At 45.6% G+C, this 10641-nt stretch overlaps 1 long non-coding RNA gene across 1 annotated transcript; it reads right to left on the reverse strand.

Annotated features, from left to right (window-relative positions):
* Window positions 1-4081: 4081 nt before the first annotated feature.
* Window positions 4082-6178, reverse strand: LOC138947850 (uncharacterized). The gene is made up of 2 exons (XR_011449841.1): window positions 5919-6178; window positions 4082-5375 (listed from the first exon to the last, which is right to left on the reverse strand). It is a non-coding gene; the product is annotated as an uncharacterized lncRNA (long non-coding RNA).
* Between the last annotated feature and the right edge of the window lie 4463 nt (window positions 6179-10641).

Genomic DNA, 10641 nt, shown 5'->3' on the forward strand with positions numbered 1-10641 from the left:
CTTCCTTCTCTTGTACAACTCAGACTTCTTGTTGTGTGTCATTGTCAAGGTACATTGTATCTTTCTTCTCTTGTACAACTCAGACTTCTTGTTGTGTGTCATTGTCAAGGTGCATTGTATCCTTCTTCTCTTGTACAACTCAGACTTCTTGTTGTGTGTCATTGTCAAGGTGCATTGTATCCTTCTTCTCTTGTACAACTCAGACTTCTTGTTGTGTGTCATTGTCAAGGTGCATTGTATCCTTCTTCTCTTGTACAACTCAGACTTCTTGTTGTGTGTCATTGTCAAGGTGCATTGTATCCTTCTTCTCTTGTACAACTCAGACTTCTTGTTGTGTGTCATTGTCAAGGTACATTGTATCTTTCTTCTCTTGTACAACTCAGACTTCTTGTTGTGTGTCATTGTCAAGGTACATTGTATCTTTCTTCTCTTGTACAACTCAGACTTCTTGTTGTGTGTCATTGTCAAGGTACATTGTATCTTTCTTCTCTTGTACAACTCACACTTCTTGTTGTGTGTCATTGTCAAGGTACATTGTATCTTCCTTCTTCTCTTGTACAACTCACACTTCTTGTTGTGTGTCATTGTCAAGGTGCATTGTATCTTCCTTCTCTTGTACAACTCACACTTCTTGTTGTGTGTCATTGTCAAGGTGCATTGTATCTTCCTTCTTCTCTTGTACAACTCAGACTTCTTGTTGTGTGTCATTGTCATGGTACATTGTATCCTTCTTCTCTTGTACAACTCACACTTCTTGTTGTGTGTCATTGTCAAGGTACATTGTATCTTCCTTCTCCTGTACAACTCAGACTTCTTGTTGTGTGTCATTGTCAAGGTACATTGTATCTTCCTTCTCTTGTACAACTCACACTTCTTGTTGTGTCATTGTCAAGGTGCATTGTATCCTCCTTCTCTGTACAACATTTCAAAAGTACAGTGGAACCCCCATTGTAAAACCCCCAATTTAAGACTCCCTCCTTTTTAAGACCTTGTTTTCTCAGACTCTCTGTTGATAACCTGCGTAAAATGACCCCCATTTTATTAAGTCTGCACGAATTCTTTTATAACTTTCTTCTTTGTTTTCGTCTGTTTTTGTGGTGGGTGGAGGGATTTGTTGTTGTTTGTGTTGTTGATGTGGTGGTGGTGGTGGTGGTGGTTGTGGCATATAATCATACACGCATGCAAGCACACACACACGCACACACACACACACTAACACTAAAACACACACATACACACACACACACACTAACACTAAAACACACACATACACACAAACACACACACTCAATAACACACACACACACTAACACACTAACACACACATATACACACACACACACGCACACACACACGTGCCATAGACGGAAGGTTGTCAGAAATGTAACTTAAACGTTACCCGACTTCGGTGTTAGTTTCACGTGCCTGTGATGCAGGCGACAGAATAATGTTCAAAGATAAAAGTCCATGGAGTTTCGGCTTTTGACGTCATATACGCTGGCTTGAAATCTTAGCTAGAAATTATAGACTGAAGTCATTATCCAGGCTTGAATTCTCAGCTAGAAATGAAAAGCTTTGACAAAATTATGCTGGATTTGATTCTTAGCTAGAAAACCGAAGCTTTCCGAAGATTCGATTCTTATGACAACAAACCGAAGGATGTTGACGTCATGCTGGATTTGATTTTTAGTTGGAAATGAATGGGTTTGACGTCATTTGGGCTTGGATTTTTAGCAAAACTTGAAGGCTTTTGACCTGATAATAATTATGAAAGATTGAATTCTCAGGTAGAAGTCAGTTGTTTTTGTGTGTCATTATTGGGTTTTTCTTATGTAGACAGTCTAAGTTAGAAATCAAAGACATTAATGTCGACGTCGTCCGCCCTCTTTTCTTCTCCTTAGTTCGTAGAGTACAGCTGTTATGCTCTAAGGAGCTGTTGCCAGTAGGCTAGATGTTTACGGTTAACGATCTCAGAGTACAGCTGTTATGCTCTAAGGAGCTGCTGCCAGTAGATGTTTACGGTTAACGATCGTAGAGTACAGCTGTTATGCTCTAAGGAGCTGCTGCCAGTAGGCTAGATGTTTACGGTTAACGATCGTAGAGTACAGCTGTTATGCTCTAAGGAGCTGCTGCCAGTAGATGTTTACGGTTAACGATCGTAGAGTACAGGTGTTATGCTCTAAGGAGCTGCTGCCAGTAGGCTAGATGTTTACGGTTAACGATCGTAGAGTACAGCTGTTATGCTCTAAGGAGCTGCTGCCAGTAGGCTAGATGTTTACGGTTAACGATCTCAGAGTACAGCTGTTATGCTCTAAGGAGCTGCTGCCAGTAGGCTAGATGTTTACGGTTAACGATCGTAGAGTACAGCTGTTATGCTCTAAGGAGCTGCTGCCAGTAGGCTAGATGTTTACGGTTAACGATCTCAGAGTACAGCTGTTATGCTCTAAGGAGCTGCTGCCAGTAGGCTAGATGTTTACGGTTAACGATCGTAGAGTACAGCTGTTATGCTCAAAGGAGCTGCTGCCAGTAGGCTAGATGTTTACGGTTAACGATCGTAGAGTACAGCTGTTATGCTCTAAGGAGCTGCTGCCAGTAGGCTAGATGTTTACGGTTAACGATCGTAGAGTACAGCTGTTATGCTCTAAGGAGCTGCTGCCAGTAGGCTAGATGTTTACGGTTAACGATCGTAGAGTACAGCTGTTATGCTCTAAGGAGCTGCTGCCAGTAGGCTAGATGTTTACGGTTAACGATCTCAGAGTACAGCTGTTATGCTCTAAGGAGCTGCTGCCAGTAGGCTAGATGTTTACGGTTAACGATCGTAGAGTACAGCTGTTATGCTCTAAGGAGCTGCTGCCAGTAGGCTAGATGTTTACGGTTAACGATCTCAGAGTACAGCTGTTATGCTCAAAGGAGCTGCTGCCAGTAGGCTAGATGTTTACGGTTAACGATCGTAGAGTACAGCTGTTATGCTCTAAGGAGCTGCTGCCAGTAGGCTAGATGTTTACGGTTAACGATCGTGTATTTCTATTTCTAGTTTCATGGCCGACATCATGAGCGGAAAGCATTTGATTATATCATTCGCACACCTTAACAAAAACGTGTCACACTGAGTTTGATCAGTTTATTTCTAGAAAAAGAGTTAATGAAGAGAAAAAGAGTTAATAAAGAGAAAAAGAGTTGATAAAGAGAAAAAGAGTTATCCAACTGAACGATACTTTTCTTGGTCACGCTTGAATAAAAATTAACCTAACCAGAAAGAAAAAAAAGGTAAAAAAATCATAAAATGAGAAGAAAAAAAAAGGAAAAAAAAGGAAGAACAAGAAAAAAAAAAGGCAAAAGAAACACTTAAGCAAAATGGACGAAGACGTACAGGACACGGTGGATGCAATCAACTATTGAACAAAGAGCGTGTGAAAATACACAAATTTCACAAACAAGGAAATGTCAGGTAACAGGGTCTTCAAAGGTGTGTGTGTGTGTGTGTGTGTGTGTGTGTATGTGTGTGTGTGTGTGGGTGGGTGTGTGTGTGTGTGTGTGTGTGTGTGTGTGCATGTGTGTGTGTATGTGTGTGTGTGTGTGAGTGTATGTGTGTATGTGTGTGTGTGTATGTTTGTGTGTGTGGCGGGCAATCAGGCCAACACTAAAAAGTGGTATCCAGGGGAGGCAACACCTTGCTGCAATTCACAAGGTAATAGACAAGAGTTGATTCCCTTGTCAGGGTATTATTTTTTTTAGAAAATAGCCACGTACCTGCCTTTTACATTAGCGGAAGTCAAGGGGCCAAGTAGACGCCTTTAGAATAACTCATCAAACAAACAGAAAACATCAGATAACAAAAAGAGATAAGCGCTCTGAGTCGTCACTTTTAGATAGTTCTCAAAATGAAACAGAAACATCGGATAACAACTGAAGTTAAGCGCTGCGAGTAGTCACTTTTAGATAGCACATACAACGAATTAGAACATATCAGATAACAAAGACAAAGGGGGATAAGCACTCTGATTAGACACTTTAAGATAGTTCTCGAGGTCATCATGCCTAGAATTTATGCAAAGCTCCAGCTTCAAAACTTTAAAAAAAAAAAAAATTGTGTTTACCCGAACTCCACTTCGCTATGACTGTGACATTTGACAAAGGTCAACAAAACTTGGACGTGTCTGAAAATCATCAAAGCACAGCAGTGTGTGAATTTTCAAAGAGAAATATTCAACAGCACTGTCTTGTGAAAAAGTTTCTACCACAGACATACATATATACGAACGCACGCACAGACAGACAAAAGTTAGCATCGCATAGGCTACACTTACGTGAGCCAAAACCAAAGAGACAAACAACAAAAACAATGTTTATTTATAAAAGCTAAGTAATTTTACTAACAAGAAACAAATTATGACCAGCACGGGTGGCCTAGTGGTAAGGCGTCCGCCCCGTGATCGGGAGGTCGTGGGTTCGAACCCCGGCCGGGTCATACCTAAGACTTTAAAATTGGCAATCTAGTGGCTGCTCCGCCTTGCGTCTGCCATTATGGGGTTAGTGCTAGGACTGGTTGGTCCGGTGTCAGAATAATGTGACTGGGTGAGACATGAAGCCTGTGCTGCGACTTCTGTCTTGTGTGTGGCGCACGTTATATGTCAAAGCAGCACCGCCCTGATAGGCCCTTCGTGGTCGGCTGGGCGTTAAGCAAACAAACAAACCGCCAAATGGCAGTCTCATGGCGCTTTACATTAGACATTAAAATTCAACATGACTTACTTGACTTATTCCTGTAGACTCCCTGTGGAGCATAGGGCCGCAAAAATTCAACATATTACATATAAAAAGTTTCCTCGTAAGAAATAACACAAACATTAAAAAAATTCATAGACAACGACCACTTACAGTTATATAAGAAAGATAATCTAGAAAAATTGTTTTGAAAAGAGATGAAAAACACGTAAGATAAGTAATAGACACATAGTTACACATAAAAAGTCTGGCAATAAAACAGAACTCACATAAAAGCGTACAGATCTAAAACAGAACGAAGATGTAACACAGACTTGTGGGGCTACAAATTAAACAACTAACAACAGGCATACTGGATTATAATACTACATTAGGACTTTTGAACCCAATACACATTAAAACATCGAATTTAATTCATCAAACAATACAGGCATTACTACTATTAGCTACCATTTTATAAACAACAACCAGATACATAATTATGATCCTCTACATGTAGAAGGTTAAAAACAACCAGTCAACAACCAAACTTATCATTCAGCACATTCACTCACAAGTCACATGCACACAGTTACAATTAAATGCAGCTTCCATACACATGTAGTTTTTCGGGCATTTTCCCACTCTCTCTCTGTCTCACCCAATATAACCTCCCTCGTTCCCCCTCTCTCTCTCTGTCTCACCCAATATAACCTCCCTCTTTCCCACTCTCTCTCTCTGTCTCACCCAATATAACCTCCCTCCTTCCCACTCTCTCTCTGTCTCACCCAATATAACCTCCCTCCTTCCCACTCTCTCTCTGTCTCACCCAATATAACCTCCCTCCTTCCCACTCTCTCTCTGTCTCACCCAATATAACCTCCCTCCTTCCCACTCTCTCTCTGTGTCTCACCCAATATAACCTCCCTCCTTCCCACACTCTCTCTCTCTGTCTCACCCAATATAACCTCCCTCCTTCCCACTCTCTCTCTGTCTCACCCAATATAACCTCCCTCCTTCCCACTCTCTCTCTGTCTCACCCAATATAACCTCCCTCCTTCCCACTCTCTCTCTGTCTCACCCAATATAACCTCCCTCCTTCCCACTCTCTCTCTGTCTCACCCAATATAACCTCCCTCCTTCCCACTCTCTCTCTGTCTCACCCAATATAACCTCCCTCTTTCCCACTCTCTCTCTGTCTCACCCAATATAACCTCCCTCCTTCCCACTCTCTCTCTGTCTCACCCAATATAACCTCCCTCCTTCCCACTCTCTCTCTCTGTCTCACCCAATATAACCTCCCTCCTTCCCACTCTCTTTCTGTCTCACCCAATATAACCTCCCTCTTTCCCACTCTCTCTCTGTCTCACCCAATATAACCTCCCTCGTTCCCACTCTCTCTCTCTGTCTCACCCAATATAACCTCCCTCCTTCCCACTCTCTCTCTCTGTCTCACCCAATATAACCTCCCTCCTTCCCACTCTCTCTCTCTGTCTCACCCAATATAACCTCCCTCCTTCCCACTCTCTCTCTCTGTCTCACCCAATATAACCTCCCTCCTTCCCACTCTCTCTCTCTGTCTCACCCAATATAACCTCCCTCCTTCCCACTCTCTCTCTCTGTCTCACCCAATATAACCTCCGTCCTTCCCACTCTCTCTCTGTCTCACCCAATATAACCTCCCTCCTTCCCACTCTCTCTCTGTCTCACCCAATATAACCTCCCTCTTTCCCACTCTCTCTCTGTCTCACCCAATATAACCTCCCTCCTCACCCCACTCTCTCTCTGTCTCACCCAATATAACCTCCCTCCTTCCCACTCTCTCTCTGTCTCACCCAATATAACCTCCCTCCTTCCCACTCTCTCTCTGTCTCACCCAATATAACCTCCCTCCTTCCCACTCTCTCTCTCTGTCTCACCCAATATAACCTCCCTCCTTCCCACTCTCTCTCTCTGTCTCACCCAATATAACCTCCCTCCTTCCCACTCTCTCTCTGTCTCACCCAATATAACCTCCCTCTTTCCCACTCTCTCTCTCTGTCTCACCCAATATAACCTCCCTCCTTCCCACTCTCTTTCTGTCTCACCCAATATAACCTCCCTCTTTCCCACTCTCTCTCTGTCTCACCCAATATAACCTCCCTCCTTCCCACTCTCTCTCTCTCTGTCTCACCCAATATAACCTCCCTCTTTCCCACTCTCTCTCTGTCTCACCCAATATAACCTCCCTCCTTCCCACTCTCTCTCTCTCTGTCTCACCCAATATAACCTCCCTCCTTCCCACTCTCTCTCTGTCTCACCCAATATAACCTCCCTCCTTCCCACTCTCTCTCTCTGTCTCACCCAATATAACCTCCCTCCTTCCCACTCTCTCTCTCTGTCTCACCCAATATAACCTCCCTCCTTCCCACTCTCTCTCTCTGTCTCACCCAATATAACCTCCCTCCTTCCCACTCTCTCTCTCTGTCTCACCCAATATAACCTCCCTCCTTCCCACTCTCTCTCTGTCTCACCCAATATAACCTCCCTCTTTCCCACTCTCTCTCTGTCTCACCCAATATAACCTCCCTCCTTCCCACTCTCTCTCTCTGTCTCACCCAATATAACCTCCGTCCTTCCCACTCTCTCTCTGTCTCACCCAATATAACCTCCCTCTTTCCCACTCTCTCTGTCTCACCCAATATAACCTCCCTCCTTCCCACTCTCTCTCTCTGTCTCACCCAATATAACCTCCCTCCTTCCCACTCTCTCTCTGTCTCACCCAATATACCCTCCCTCCTTCCCACTCTCTCTCTCTGTCTCACCCAATATAACCTCCCTCCTTCCCACTCTCTCTCTCTGTCTCACCCAATATAACCTCCCTCCTTCCCACTCTCTCTCTCTGTCTCACCCAATATAACCTCCCTCCTTCCCACTCTCTCTCTCTGTCTCACCCAATATAACCTCCCTCTTTCCCACTCTCTCTCTGTCTCACCCAATATAACCTCCCTCCTTCCCACTCTCTCTCTCTCTGTCTCACCCAATATAACCTCCCTCCTTCCCACTCTCTCTCTGTCTCACCCAATATAACCTCCCTCTTTCCCACTCTCTCTCTGTCTCACCCAATATAACCTCCCTCCTTCCCACTCTCTCTCTCTGTCTCACCCAATATAACCTCCGTCCTTCCCACTCTCTCTCTGTCTCACCCAATATAACCTCCCTCCTTCCCACTCTCTCTCTCTGTCTCACCCAATAATTATAACCTCCCTCCTTCCCACTCTCTCTCTCTGTCTCACCCAATATAACCTCCCTCCTTCCCACTCTCTCTCTGTCTCACCCAATAATTATAACCTCCCTCCTTCCCACTCTCTCTCTGTCTCACCCAATATAACCTCCCTCTTTCCCACTCTCTCTCTGTCTCACCCAATATAACCTCCGTCCTTCCCACTCTCTCTCTGTCTCACCCAATATAACCTCCCTCCTTCCCACTCTCTCTCTCTGTCTCACCCAATATAACCTCCCTCCTTCCCACTCTCTCTCTCTGTCTCACCCAATATAACCTCCCTCCTCACCCCATTCTCTCTCTCTGTCTCACCCAATATAACCTCCCTCCTTCCCACTCTCTCTCTCTGTCTCACCCAATATAACCTCCCTCCTTCCCACTCTCTCTCTGTCTCACCCAATATAACCTCCCTCCTCACCCACTCTCTCTCTGTCTCACCCAATATAACCTCCCTCCTTCCCACTCTCTCTCTGTCTCACCCAATATAACCTCCCTCCTTCCCACTCTCTCTCTCTGTCTCACCCAATATAACCTCCGTCCTTCCCACTCTCTCTCTGTCTCACCCAATATAACCTCCCTCCTTCCCACTCTCTCTCTCTCTGTCTCACCCAATATAACCTCCCTCCTTCCCACTCTCTCTCTGTCTCACCCAATATAACCTCCCTCCTTCCCACTCTCTCTCTCTGTCTCACCCAATATAACCTCCCTCCTTCCCACTCTCTCTCTCTGTCTCACCCAATATAACCTCCCTCCTTCCCACTCTCTCTCTGTCTCACCCAATATAACCTCCCTCCTTCCCACTCTCTCTCTGTCTCACCCAATATAACCTCCCTCTTTCCCACTCTCTCTCTGTCTCACCCAATATAACCTCCCTCCTTCCCACTCTCTCTCTGTCTCACCCAATATAACCTCCCTCCTTCCCACTCTCTCTCTCTGTCTCACCCAATATAACCTCCCTCCTTCCCACTCTCTCTCTGTCTCACCCAATATAACCTCCCTCTTTCCCACTCTCTCTCTGTCTCACCCAATATAACCTCCCTCCTTCCCACTCTCTCTCTCTGTCTCACCCAATATAACCTCCCTCCTTCCCACTCTCTCTCTGTCTCACCCAATATAACCTCCCTCCTTCCCACTCTCTCTCTCTGTCTCACCCAATATAACCTCCCTCCTTCCCACTCTCTCTCTCTGTCTCACCCAATATAACCTCCCTCCTTCCCACTCTCTCTCTCTGTCTCACCCAATATAACCTCCCTCCTTCCCACTCTCTCTCTCTGTCTCACCCAATATAACCTCCCTCCTTCCCACTCTCTCTCTGTCTCACCCAATATAACCTCCCTCCTTCCCACTCTCTCTCTGTCTCACCCAATATAACCTCCCTCTTTCCCACTCTCTCTCTGTCTCACCCAATATAACCTCCCTCCTTCCCACTCTCTCTCTGTCTCACCCAATATAACCTCCCTCCTTCCCACTCTCTCTCTGTCTCACCCAATATAACCTCCCTCCTTCCCACTCTCTCTCTGTCTCACCCAATATAACCTCCCTCCTTCCCACTCTCTCTCTCTGTCTCACCCAATATAACCTCCCTCCTTCCCACTCTCTCTCTCTGTCTCACCCAATATAACCTCCCTCCTTCCCACTCTCTCTCTGTCTCACCCAATATAACCTCCCTCTTTCCCACTCTCTCTCTCTGTCTCACCCAATATAACCTCCCTCCTTCCCACTCTCTCTCTGTCTCACCCAATATAACCTCCCTCTTTCCCACTCTCTCTCTGTCTCACCCAATATAACCTCCCTCCTTCCCACTCTCTCTCTCTGTCTCACCCAATATAACCTCCCTCCTTCCCACTCTCTCTCTGTCTCACCCAATATAACCTCCCTCCTTCCCACTCTCTCTCTCTGTCTCACCCAATATAACCTCCCTCCTTCCCACTCTCTCTCTCTGTCTCACCCAATATAACCTCCCTCCTTCCCACTCTCTCTCTCTGTCTCACCCAATATAACCTCCCTCCTTCCCACTCTCTCTCTCTGTCTCACCCAATATAACCTCCCTCCTTCCCACTCTCTCTCTGTCTCACCCAATATAACCTCCCTCTTTCCCACTCTCTCTCTGTCTCACCCAATATAACCTCCCTCCTTCCCACTCTCTCTCTCTGTCTCACCCAATATAACCTCCCTCCTTCCCACTCTCTCTCTGTCTCACCCAATATAACCTCCCTCCTTCCCACTCTCTCTCTCTGTCTCACCCAATATAACCTCCCTCCTTCCCACTCTCTCTCTCTGTCTCACCCAATATAACCTCCCTCCTTCCCACTCTCTCTCTGTCTCACCCAATATAACCTCCCTCCTTCCCACTCTCTCTCTCTCTGTCTCACCCAATATAACCTCCCTCCTTCCCACTCTCTCTCTCTCTGTCTCACCCAATATAACCTCCCTCCTTCCCACTCTCTCTCTCTCTGTCTCACCCAATATAACCTCCCTCCTTCCCACTCTCTCTCTCTCTGTCTCACCCAATATAACCTCCCTCCTTCCCACTCTCTCTCTCTGTCTCACCCAATATAACCTCCCTCCTTCCCACTCTCTCTCTGTCTCACCCAATATAACCTCCCTCCTCACCCACTCTCTCTCTCTGTCTCACCCAATATAACCTCCCTCCTTCCCACTCTCTCTCTCTGTCT

The sequence above is a fragment of the Littorina saxatilis genome, linkage group LG14 (genome assembly GCF_037325665.1).
Source record: "Littorina saxatilis isolate snail1 linkage group LG14, US_GU_Lsax_2.0, whole genome shotgun sequence".
Lineage (NCBI taxonomy): Eukaryota > Metazoa > Mollusca > Gastropoda > Littorinimorpha > Littorinidae > Littorina > Littorina saxatilis.